Source organism: Microcebus murinus, chromosome X (genome assembly GCF_040939455.1).
Source record: "Microcebus murinus isolate Inina chromosome X, M.murinus_Inina_mat1.0, whole genome shotgun sequence".
NCBI lineage: Eukaryota > Metazoa > Chordata > Mammalia > Primates > Cheirogaleidae > Microcebus > Microcebus murinus.
In genome coordinates this window covers 74,217,304-74,229,563 of record NC_134136.1, presented here as the reverse complement: position 1 = coordinate 74,229,563, position 12,260 = coordinate 74,217,304, and the positions used below count along the sequence as shown (strand labels likewise).

The following is a 12,260-nucleotide window of genomic DNA, read 5'->3' as shown; positions in this document are numbered from 1 at the left end:
GTGCATATTATGTGAGGAGTAGTCCTTTAGAAGTAACATAAATTGGAAAAATAGGAGCTAATATTACAATTTTTGATTTGGAATAGCTTAAAATACATGTCAGGTCTAAAAGGCATAGCCAGAGAGCATATATATCTTTTGAATGCAATGAGGAAGAATGTAGGACAATTAAAGTAACTAGAATGACAGGGGATCAACATAAGAATGACTGAGGTGTAAATTGTTTTGTTTTTTTTTTTTGCAATTTCATTCATTTATTTAATGAACATTTAGTGAGTACTTGTTCATGCCACATTCTGAGCTTGGTGTCTGGCATATAGAGATTAAAATAATAATAACTACTATCTACTGAATGTATATTATGTTACAGGACTTGTGGGAGGCAGGTTATTAATATGCCCTTTCTTATTTATTCCACACAAGAACTTTCAGTGAGAGTCATTATTATCCCTAATGACTTTTCTGATATTTATCAGTTGGGGTCCCCATAAAAAAGGAGAACCCATTCCAATTAGGATAATTTATGGAGGAGAGTGAGTATTTAAAATGGGGCCACTTCTAAAGTTATATAATTCATTATATAACTAATAATAAATTATAGAAAGGAGCCACAAAGTACACTCCAGACGTCCTTGCGTTAGTAGTGGCAAAGGTGTCACCACTCGTAGTGTGAAGGAACCTGTTATATTCGAGATTTGCAGGGCCGCAGGACAAAAAGGCAAAGTCACCAAGGCTGTAATTATCAAAAGGAGTTTTATTGTCTAGCTGGAGCTAAGGTCCGAGCCCCCAGAGTACCAGTGCAGTGGCCTCTTCTTCGGGCAGGGACCCCACTTTGTGTGCTAGTGAGCCTTTTATACCTAATTTGTTTCCACACTGATCATGCATCCACCCCCACAGTTATTCTTACTTCATCCTGCCCCTGATAGACTCTAACCTGTTCCTGGTCCTAGCTGAGAGACTCCAGTTTCTGTGTTCTTTGTCTTTCTCCTCTGCATCCCATAATGTACTCATAATGCCTTGCGGTTAGCAAGCAAGCAGTAAACAGAAGCTGGAAGTTGTCCATTGTCCTTATAGCCCAGTATCTTACATTCCCCCCTTTCTCTTGGTTCTTACAAGCATTCTTGCTCGTATCCAGGATCTTGTATCTCTTCTATTCCTAAGCTGTTTTCTTTAAGATTCACCCTTTGGTATTGCTGCTGCAGTACCATTAACTGCACAGTATTTATTTTTTCCTCTATGAAACTGACTAACCTGTTCAGAATACATGGCCCAAAGGTGAGGATGAGCATGAGCACTATTATAGGTCTCAACAAGGTAGATAGCAGGGTAGTTAACCATGGGGAACTGTTGAACCATGGCTCAAACCATCCTTGTTGTTGCTCGCGCTCTCGTTTTCATAAGGCAAGTCCCTCCCTGACCTTTGCCATGGACTCTTTAACTACCCCAGTATGGTCTGCATAGAAGCAGCACTCTTCTCCTAGGGCTGCACATAGCACCCCCCGCACCCCCGTGGAGGAATACTAAGTCTAGCCCCCTCCGGTTCTGCAGCACTACTTCGGACAGTGAAGTTAGGGATTTTTCTAAATGGGAGGTGGACTCCTCAATTCTGGCTATGTCTTCGTCTATGGTGGCCCTTAAGCTATTGAACCCCCTATGCTGCACTGCCAAGGATGAGATACCTGTCCCTGCTCCTATTGCCCCCAGGCCAAAAAGAGTAGCTAAGTTTATTGCTGTGAAAGTTTCCCTTTTTTTACAATTAAGTTGGAGTCCTTTCCTCCTCTGGTCCAAGCAGCATAGACAGTGTCTTCTTAATGATAGATGACCTTAGGGAACACTAGTACCATAATGCAGTATTCTTCAGACTCATTGAAAGCTGATAGGCTTAGGCAGGGGGTTAGGCCTGTCTTTGAACAGATCCACCATCCATTGAGTGCTGGGACCAGCCATTTTATTCCACTGGTCCGGTCTATGGTAGAGTGAACCTTGGCACAAAACTGCGTGTGGCTAGTGGGCACCTTTCCTATGCAGGTTCCATTTCCGGTGACTGTCAGAAGAGTCAGTCTCGGTCTCTTGTGGTCCCATTTACAAGACTGGGGAATTTCTTCTCCTGACTGGCTAAAGGGGGTAGCTACTCCCACTGTTTCATAGAAAGGAGGTCTGATATCAAAACATAACCAGCACTCCTCGCTGAGGGCTGATTCAGCATGGCTTAAAGTTTCACATGCCACTGTCAGCATGTACCATAGGGAGTCCTCTGTTTCTTCTGTTTCAGGGGTGTTCTGACCTCTATGGATGACCTGACTTACCATTTCTGCCCTGGCGAGTTGTGGAGAGGAGACAGTTGGTTGCGGGGTTGATCTGTTCTGCTTTTTCCTTTTTGCCTGTACCTCTGGGTTAGGCCCTACAGCGCCCGAGATGGGAGCCACTTTTAGTTTGATTTGTATGATGGAGCACAGATATGGCCTTTGATAGAGGCATATTCCCCAGGACAGCCCTGACATCCTTCTTTTATCTTTCTTTCCCTCTTCTGTAAATTTTACCTGTATCAGGTTACAGTCTCTGGCATACCTGTCTCTAGTACAAGGTTGGACATAGGACATTTTAGTGAGAAGAGGTTGCACCTGCCATTTCCACTCCCCATCATTTGTGGTCACACACCACCATTTGGCACAATAATAACTTCCAATACCCCCACACTGACGGTTTTCCTGAGGGGGCCAGAATCCCGGACAGGTGTAAAACCCAGTCTGGCTTATAGAGGCCCATTCCACATCTTCCCTCCATGGTCCAGTTACCCAATAACTGGGGATTGGGGCAGCAGCGGGGCCTCCCAAGGATATCACTACTGTCTGTGCCGGCTTTTCTGGGGGACTGATTTTTTCTAAGTTGAATCACAAATCTGGCCACCAGGTGTTTAGTGGCTCTGCCCTTGAGGTGCTATTATATATCTCATGGGTTTCTAAGTTAGTTATTTCCCATGTAAGTTAATATGGCAGATGTGGGTTCTCATTATTAATTACAACTGCAAAACTTTGGTCTAAGAGCAGGATATCCATAATGCACTTGCATATGAAACATAGAACAATACCAAACCCCATCTTTGCAGCTTAGTCCAAATCTTTGGGGTAACTAGTCCCAGTCCAAGTCCTAGAAGGGCAATCAGCAGTTCTACCAGAATCTGAGTCAATAGTCTCATTTACTCTGCAGACGACACATGGGTCAGCCTGGTCTTTAGTGGATTTGTGAGGTCTGCTGTTGCCCTCCACTCGTCCTGCTGTTGCTTCTGCTCGTCATCACCAGCCGGTCTCACGTGGGAATGATGGACCCAGGTTGCTACCCCATCAACCTTAAGAGCAGTGGGGATAACAAGAATAATTTGAAAAGGTTCTTTCCATTTAGGCTCTAGGGTTTTACTGTTATGCCGTTTTACCCACACCCAATCCCCTGGCTGATGACGGTGATACAAGTGTTTAATACTCTCGCTCCTTGGCCCGGTTATCTGGCAGATGGCCTGGAGGGCTGGCCACACTTGACTGTGAACACATGGCAGAGCTTCTACAGCCTTCAGTACCTCTCTATGGTGTTCCTGGAGAGCCTCAGGGCTCACCTTAGGGATTACAGGTGGAGGGGTACCATACACAATCTCAAAGGGGGTTAGGACCAAATGGCAAGGGGTGTTCCGGGCTCAGAACAGGGCGAAAGGAAGGAGGGTCACGCAGTCCCTGCCAGTCTCTAGGACCGATTTAGTTAAGGTCTCCTTTAGGGTTCTGTTCATTCTTTCTACCTGCCCTGAGCTCTGGGGATTATATGCACAATGTAACTTCCAATCCGCCCCCAGTGCTCGGGCTAGCCCTTGACTGACCTGACTTGTGAAGGCTGGCCCATTGTCAGAGCCTATGCTCTCTGGCAGCCCGAACCTGGGAATTATTTCTTCCAATATTTTCTTTGCTACTATTAAGGCAGTCTCTCCTTTAGTAGGAAAAGCTTCCACACACCCTGAGAAAGTGTCTACCATAACCAACAAATACCTGTACCCATATTTTCCGGGTCTTACCTCTGTGAAGTCTATTTCCCAAAATAATCCTGGTTGCCTTCCCTGCTCTCTGGTACCTGTATGGGTCCCTCTGATCCTCCCTGGCTGCATGACCTGCCAGACACGGCAGTTCTGGACAATGTCTTTGGCTATCTTTCCTTGTGATTTGAATCTGATTTGTGCAGTGTCCAGCAAATGTAACATATTCCTTTTTCCCAGATGTGTCGTCTGGTGCAAGTGTCCTAGTAGGTGGTTCCCCAAGTCAGGGACTACTAGGTGGTGCTCTCCATCTTGGAGCCAACCATCCTTACTCTGTGTTGTCTGCAGTTTTTCTTTGGCCCAGGTTATATCCGTGCTGGGATAATCCGGTTCAGGGGGTATCTTTCCCATCCCAGGAGGTGGCAAGCTCAAATATAGAACATCCCTTAGTGTTGGTTCCTCTGCAGCCCTTTTTGCCTCAGCATCTGCAGCCTGGTTGCCCCCGGCTTCAAGAGAATCCCCCTTATGGTGTCCCAGAATGTGGACTACTGCCACTGCTTTTGACAACAAAATGGCTTCTAGCAGCTGAAGAATGTCAGGCTTATGTTTGATTTCTCTGTCCTCCGCTGTGATGAAACCTCTCTCTCTATAGAGGGCCCCATGTATGTATACTGTCCCAAAGGCATAGCGACTGTCAGTGTATACAGTCAGCCTCTTTTCTTGGGCCTGGCGGAGGGCTTCTGTCATTGCCACCGGTTCCACCTTCTGGGCTGATGTCCCCTGTGGGAGGCATGATGCCCAGATAAGATTACCTCGCTCATTCACTATAGCCGCCCCCGCATACCTGTGTCTGTCCCAGACAAAGCTGCTCCCATAGGTGAACCAGGTCAGGTCGCTGTTTGGAAGAGGGCGGTCTTTTAGGTCTTTCCTGGCCATCTGGGTCTCGGCCAGGATCTCGAGGCGACTATGTTCAGGCTTTTCTGGCTCGGGATCCGGCAGGTGCGTGGCTGGGTTCAGGATGGCAGGAGTCCGGAACTCAATGCAAGGAGTGTCCAACCGAAGCCCCTGGTAGTGAGTCAGCCTCCATCGTCCTGGTGGCTAATTCAGGATCCCTGCTATGGCGTGAAGTGTGGTAATCTGCAAATGCTGACCCAGGGTGAGATTATTGGCGTCTTTGACCAGTAAGGCAGTAGCCGTGATGATTCGCAGGCAAACAAGCCATCCCGCCGCTATGGGATCTAGCTTTTTTGGAAGGTACGCCACTGGATGCCTCCAAGGTCCTAGCACCTGCGTGAGCACTCCCTTGGCTATTCCCTTGTTCTAGTCTACAAACAGGTGGAACTCTTTTGTGGGATCAGGGAGCGCCAGGGCCGGGGCCTCTAACATAGCTGTTCCCAAGGCTCAAAAGACACCCTCCATCTGCACTGTCCATTTCCACACTTGTCCTGCCTTGCACCCTTCATACAAGGGCTGAGCCTTCTCTGTGAACCCTGGAATCCAGAGGCAGCAGTACCCCACTGACCTCAGGAACTCCCAAACTTTCTGACATGAGGTTGTGGTGGGTATCCCAAGCATAGTCTGTTTCATTGCTTCTGTTAGCCACCTTTGGCCTCCCTTAATTTCATATCCTCGATAGGTGACTTCATCCTTGCAAATCTGGGCCTTCTTGGCACCAGCCCTGTAGCCCATTTACCCTAACACTCTGAGTAAGTCTTTGGTGCTCTCAAGGCAGGTCTGAAGGGTTAGAGCAGCTAATAGTAAATCATCTACATACTGCAGCAGGGTCACCTCTGGGTGGTTGGCACGGTACTCATCCATTTCTTCGTGAAGGGCGTCATTGAACAAGGTGGGCGAGTTCTTAAACCCCTGGGGGCAGTCTTGTCCAAGTAAGCTGCCTCTGGATTCCCCCTCTATTCATCCTGCCACTCAAAGGCAAATATTTCTTGGCTGTGTGGGGCCACGGCTAGGCTGAAAAAGGCATCCTTTAAATCTAGGACAGTGTACCAAATCTTCATTGAAGGAAGGGAGCTTAGTAGGGTGTAGGGGTTTGGAACCGTAGGGTGGATGTCTAGGACACGCGTGTTGACCTCCCTGAGGTCCTGCACAGGCCGATAATCATTTCCACATGGTTTCTTCACTGGCAACAAAGGAGTATTCCAGGCTGCCTGGCACCTCCGGAGAATCCCAGCGTCTAGGAGCCTTCAAATGTGGGGCGTTATTCCCACTCTAGCCTCCTGGGGCATGGGGTACTGTTAACTCGGGCTGGCTCAGCCCTGGTTCTAACTCAATGTATAGAGGTGGCAGATGCTTTGCCCACCCAGCACCCCTCATTTCAGCCCAAGCTTGGGGAAATCCACGGAGCCAGTGCTCTATGTCCTTTTCCTGTCCCCTCACGGGCTGGTATAGTCTACACTCATCCTCCTGTGCCAAGGTCAAGATTTGAGTGACCCAGCGGCTGCCTTTATCATCAGTTATTATTATTCCTTCTTCAAAGCAAATACGGGCTCTTAATTTTATGAGTATGTCTCTCCCTAATAATGGGGTGGGGCACTCTGGAATGACCAGGAAGGCATGACTCATTTGTCCTGAACTTAAGTCCAACTTTCGCCGTGTAGTCCATAGGTAGGGCTTGGTTCCAGTTGCCCCCTGCACCCAGTTAGTCTTGTTAGACAGTTTTCCCGTGGTCTCAGTAATCACCGAATGTTCTGCTCCCATGTCTACCAGAAAACTGACTGGGCTGCCCTCCACTAGTAAAGTTACCCTGGGCTCAGGGAGGGGAACCAAACCCCATCCCCCCATTCATCCTCTATTTGCCCACCACCGTAACCTTCTCGGAGGATTCAGCTCTACATCCCCCCTTCCTTTTGGGGTATTTCCTAGCCTGGTGTCCAATCGCCTTGCAATTGGCGCACTGATCCTTGCCTAGCCTCTCCCTCCGAGGTTGTTCTTAGCCTCTTGCCCCTAGCTGAACTCCTCCCATAGCTATGAGTAGGATCTTGGTCATCTCTCTCTGTTACCTTTACCCATCTCACCTTACTGGAACTTCCTTTCCTCTAGCCTTATCCTTTCTAAATGTTCTTCAGGCGTCTCTCTATTGTTGTAAACTTTCTCTGGCTCTTCCAGCAAGTCTTGTAGAGTTTTCTCACATAAACTCTCTATTTTCTCCACCTTATGCCTAATGTCTGGGTTTGCCTGGTTAAAAATGGCCATCATAGCAGCCGCCTTGCTCTCTTCTGCAGTAGGATCTATGGGAATGTACTTTTGAAAAGCCTCCATGATTCTCTCTAGATATATGGCTGGCCTGTCCTCGGGCCCCTGACGAACATTTCCTACCTTAGCCAAATTGGTCGGCTTCTGTGCCGCTGCTCGGAGACCGGCCATTAGAGTCTGGTGGTAGACCCGGAGACGTCCCCTACCTTCAGCCTCATTGCAATCCCAGGGCCGCCGTTCAAGAGGAAAGGTCTGGTGGATGACTTGGAGGTTGATGGTTGGTCTGCCGTCCTCTCCTGGAACCAGTTTCTGTGCTTCCGGTTGGATTCTCTCTCTCTCTCTCTTCAGTTGTAAAAAGTACCTTAAGCAACTGTTGGCAATCATCCCAAGTGGCTGGTGAGTAAAAAGTACCTAATCTAAAAGGTTAATTAAATCCCTCGGATATTCAGAAATGTTTGCATTTTGGTATTTCCAATAGTGGAGAAGGGCCAGTACTGGTATGTCTGTTTCCCATCTGCTCCAGGGGGTCCCGCCGATCTCAGGGGAAGCACCCTCACGGGCTCCGGATCTGGAGCCTGTCTAGTCCGCTGCCTAGTCCCACAAGCCAGTCTCCCCATCAGCAGTTCTATTGTGGCTGTGGGTGCTGAATGGTGGGCGCCACCTCCACGAAGGGGGTGGTGGTGGGAGCCGCCACCACCACCACGAGGGGGGCGGGGGCAGGCGCCACCGTAGCCACTGCAAAGAGGGTGGGCACCTCCAACTCCACTACGAGAGGGGCATCAACGGAGCCCTCCTTGGGCCATCCCACCCCAAACATAGACCACTCCCCCTCACAAAGAGTAATAAACTTTCTTCTTTTTTAACCTCCAAGGACAGTTCCTGTGCCCTTGCCCACACATCCTTAGAGTGATTCATGAGGATAGATAACAGCGTCATCAGGGTTTTCCCCATTCCTGAAAAGAAGAAGTCCTAGACACAGGATGAACTGACTCGCACAATCGCACAGGTGACAGGAGTAGACAGACAAGGAACAAAGAACAAAACGAGTACACAGATGAATAAACTAGAAACAATGACCCACCTATTCTGGAACCTCTCCCTGGTCCCCTTCTAACCGAGCCTCCAGCTCCAAGGTCAGCCGTGGGGATTCCAAGGAGCCCAGCAGACGTATGCATCTGGCCTCCACTGGCAACCCACCAGCGCGTTTGCCTAGGTCCTAATGCTGGTCCACTTGTCCTAGGCTCCAATCTATACACTCCTTCCCCGGCTCTGCATCCTATCCAGTGGTCTGTGAGAATCCCGGACGACCCCTCAAATGTTATAGTCGGGATTATCAGGGCCGCAAGACAGAGAGACAGAGTCACTGAGGTTGTAATTATCAAAAGGTGTTTTATTGTCTAGCTCAAGCTAGCGTCCTACCCCCAGAGTGTCTGCGCAGTGGCCTCTTCTTCGGGCAGGGACCCCCCTTTGTGTGCTAGTGAGCCTTTTATACCTAAGCTGTTTACATACTGATCATGCATCCGCCCCCACAGTGATTTTTATTTCACCCTGCCCCTGATAGGCTCTAACCTGTTCTGGGTCCTAGCTGAGAGACTCTGGTTTCCGTGTTCTTTGTCTTTCTCCTCTGCATCCCATAATATACTCATAATGCCTTGCGGTTAGCAAACAAGCAGTAAACAGAAGCTGGAAGGTGTCCATTGTCCTAATAGCCCAGTATCTTACACCCGTCTCTCTGTCTTCATGTACCTACAAGAAAGGCCATATAAGGACATAAACAGGAAGAGGGTGCTCACCAGAACCTGACCATACTGGCACCCTGATCTTGTACTTCTAACCTCCAAATCTGTTATAAATAAATGTTTATTGTTTACAGCACTAAGTCTATAATATGCTATTATAGCAGTCTGAACTAAGACAATTATGTAAATCTATGACCTAGAGATTCTATTCCTGAATATTTATCACTGAGAAATATAGGCTGAAGTCCACAAAGGGAAACGAATGAGGATGCTCAGAGCTACATTGTTTGTGACAGTGGGGTATAGAAGATCCAACATAGATATCACTCAAAATGGGAAGGAAATGGACAAGCAAAACTTAGTACATGCATTCTAATGGATTATGATGCAGCATCACAAGCAATGTGCTAGAGATACATATAGCAGTGTAAGTACAATGCCATACATACACACACACATATTTAACAATGCTATATATTTAACAAGAATACAAATATATACAGGGACATAATTCAAACACAGAGTAGGTGCCTATTGGGGGTAGGAAATTAGTGCTGGAATGTAAGATGAAAGAAAAATAAAATAAAAGAGAAAGATCTTTGCAGAAATCACTAATGATAATATGGCCTGAATCCAATAATAGAATAAAAATAAAGATAAAAGCAATCCTCATGAGTGGCCAGCTAATTTTAATCCCTGTCTGTAATTCACAGGAGTGGCATAAAATAATTTAATCAAAATCAGCAGGCTTTAATGCTAAATATTAATACGATAGGAAGGTGATTATTCATATGAGGTGTCTTTTTGTTTGTTTGTACGGTTATTCACATCTCCACCAACATTGAAATATATCCGTATTAATTTTGAAAGGATTTTAGTTAAAATATCCAAAATACTAACTAATGATTAAGGGAGGGAGACAGAATAAACCAAAATTTTTTTAAAAAAAATATCCTTGGACATATAGGAACAACAAGACTTTTCCTGAATTTCTTAATGAACTTGTATATTAAATTAGTACAACACAGGTGAAAAAAAAAAAAAAAAGAGTGGCCTTGGGGAATAGCTTGAAGGAAACTCTCTTTGCTATGTGAGCCACCACAATTGGACAGGAGTATATGAGGAGGGGATATAAGTTCGGTTTGGGAAGGCTTTTTAGAGGCTGTTAAAGAAAAGCTCCCAGCTCCCCTTCACAACCAGACCATCTTTGCCTTCCTCAGAATCTCCGATTCACCATCCCCTCAACAGAGGTGTCAGGAGTGGTACTTTGTGATGCTTAACCCACATCTTGGCCTCCCTACCCCTCTCATACACAGAGGTGTCAGAAGTTGAACTTTGTGATGTCTAAGGTCCTTTAGCAATCATTGGCTGAGGGAGTGACTTGCTGACCAATCAAAGCTGACAGGCGTGGCAACTTATTGTCCCCAGGAGGGGTATATACAGGATGATCAGGAGATCTGAGGCAGACACCAGGAGGCTTCATGATGGCTAAAGTGACCAGGAAACCACCAAAGCCTATTAAAGATATGGATCAACTGACTCCCTGCCAACCCAGCTCCGGAGATGTTGGCAAGGTGAAATGACCCTACCCAAGTTCCTTCTTTTTTCCTCATTGATACTTTCACCCCCAAAGCTACTACCCTTTCCTTTCCAGGCATAAACTACCTCCTTAATCCACCCTCCCCTTCTCATGAAGCCCTCTTCCCATGCATATTTTATCTTCTTTTCCCAAACTAATACCTTTTGGGCCTCATTCTGTTCTCCTTACAGGTGCTAAAAGAGTGCCACAAAGGTGAAAAAGCTCCTTCAAAGATGCTCAAGAAAAAAAGCCTCTGCAAAAGCTCATGTCCCTATAAAAAATCCTAACAAAGCTAGAGGGCCAACACTATTTGGTCATTATCACTGGCTGAATGAGAAACTGGATAAAAATGAGCCAGATAAGGATCAAAAGAGTGTGGCAAACACCATTTCAAGTGATGACCTGGACAGCCAATAATTACAGAGTGAGTCCAGAAACCTCATAACTATCTGTGAAGTCTCCAGAGGTCTGACTACTGAAAAATGGCCAATCTTGTAGACAATGAATTTTACACCAAGATACACCCATGATGATGAAAATAAAATCAACCTGTTTTAAAAAGATGCTTATGTCTGTGTCTTCTCTGATGGTGGGGAAAGACAGAAGAAAGAGAAGAGCTTGATGTGTAAGAAGGGACAAATGTGGGGTCCTGTAGGGTTCCGAGCGATCCTAGCGTGTCCACAGTTAACCAGACATTGGGGGATAAGAACTGGGTCAGGATTGAGCACTGAAGACAAATTTCCTTCTTAATACTTTATCCCACAGACAAATAGGTAAAGGGCTTGGTGTTGCTACCTGTGTGTATTTTGGCAGGGGTTGGGGAACAATACTTCAGGGTATAAATTGTAAGAACCTGCATGGGGCGAAGTGTGTGGGTGGCAGTACAATTCCCCAAAATAGGCAACCCCCAGGCCACCTACCTCATGGTGGTACTTATGAGGTACACTCCACTCTATGATGTAAGCAACCAAAGGTCCTCAGAAGGACCAGAATCTCATCCTCCTACGAGATACCAACAGGACCTCAAGAGCTAAAACAATGTAGACTTAAGGTCAAAAATCTAACACTGACTAGCCCACTTTCTTAAGAAACTTGGGGTGGAGCAGAGCAGTGGTAGTGGTCTGTCTCCAGTGCAGGCAATAAAGGGAAGCATTATCTACAGAGAAATTTAAAACAACATAGTTTCCTGTCAAAATACCTTTTATCTTTATTCTTTCCAAAGTTGTTTTTATTCCTGAAAAGAATATATTATTTTTAAACAGATTTATTGAAGTATAATTGACATGCGCTAAACTGCACATGCTTAAAAAGTATACAGTTTGGTGAATTTTGTCACATGCATACGCTTGTTAAACCATCACAGTTATAAGAGTAAACATATCCATCACATCCCCAAAGTTTCTTTGTACCACTTGGCAATTCCTCTATCCTTCCCCTCCCAGCACCCCCATTCTCAGATAATCACTGATTTTCTTGCTGCCACTATCACTTTTCATTTTTTAGAGGCCTAAAAAAATGAAATCATAAACTGTGTACTCTATATTTTTGGTCTGGCTTCTTAGAATAATTCTCTTCCCCTCCAAAACGTATTGTGTTGGTCTAATTTCTAAAATATGGCTCTGGTCGGTAAATTTGAATTGTATTTCCGTGTGTGTGTGTGTGTGTGTGTCTGTGTGTGTACGCGTGCATGGGTGTGATCCAAAATAGCACAGTTTTAGCA

At 46.1% G+C, this 12,260-nt stretch overlaps 1 pseudogene; it reads left to right on the top strand.

Moving 5' to 3' along the window:
* Positions 1–10,418: 10,418 nt before the first annotated feature.
* On the top strand, positions 10,419–11,070 carry LOC142865959 (uncharacterized protein CXorf51A-like; annotated as a pseudogene).
* The last annotated feature ends 1,190 nt before the right edge of the window (positions 11,071–12,260 follow it).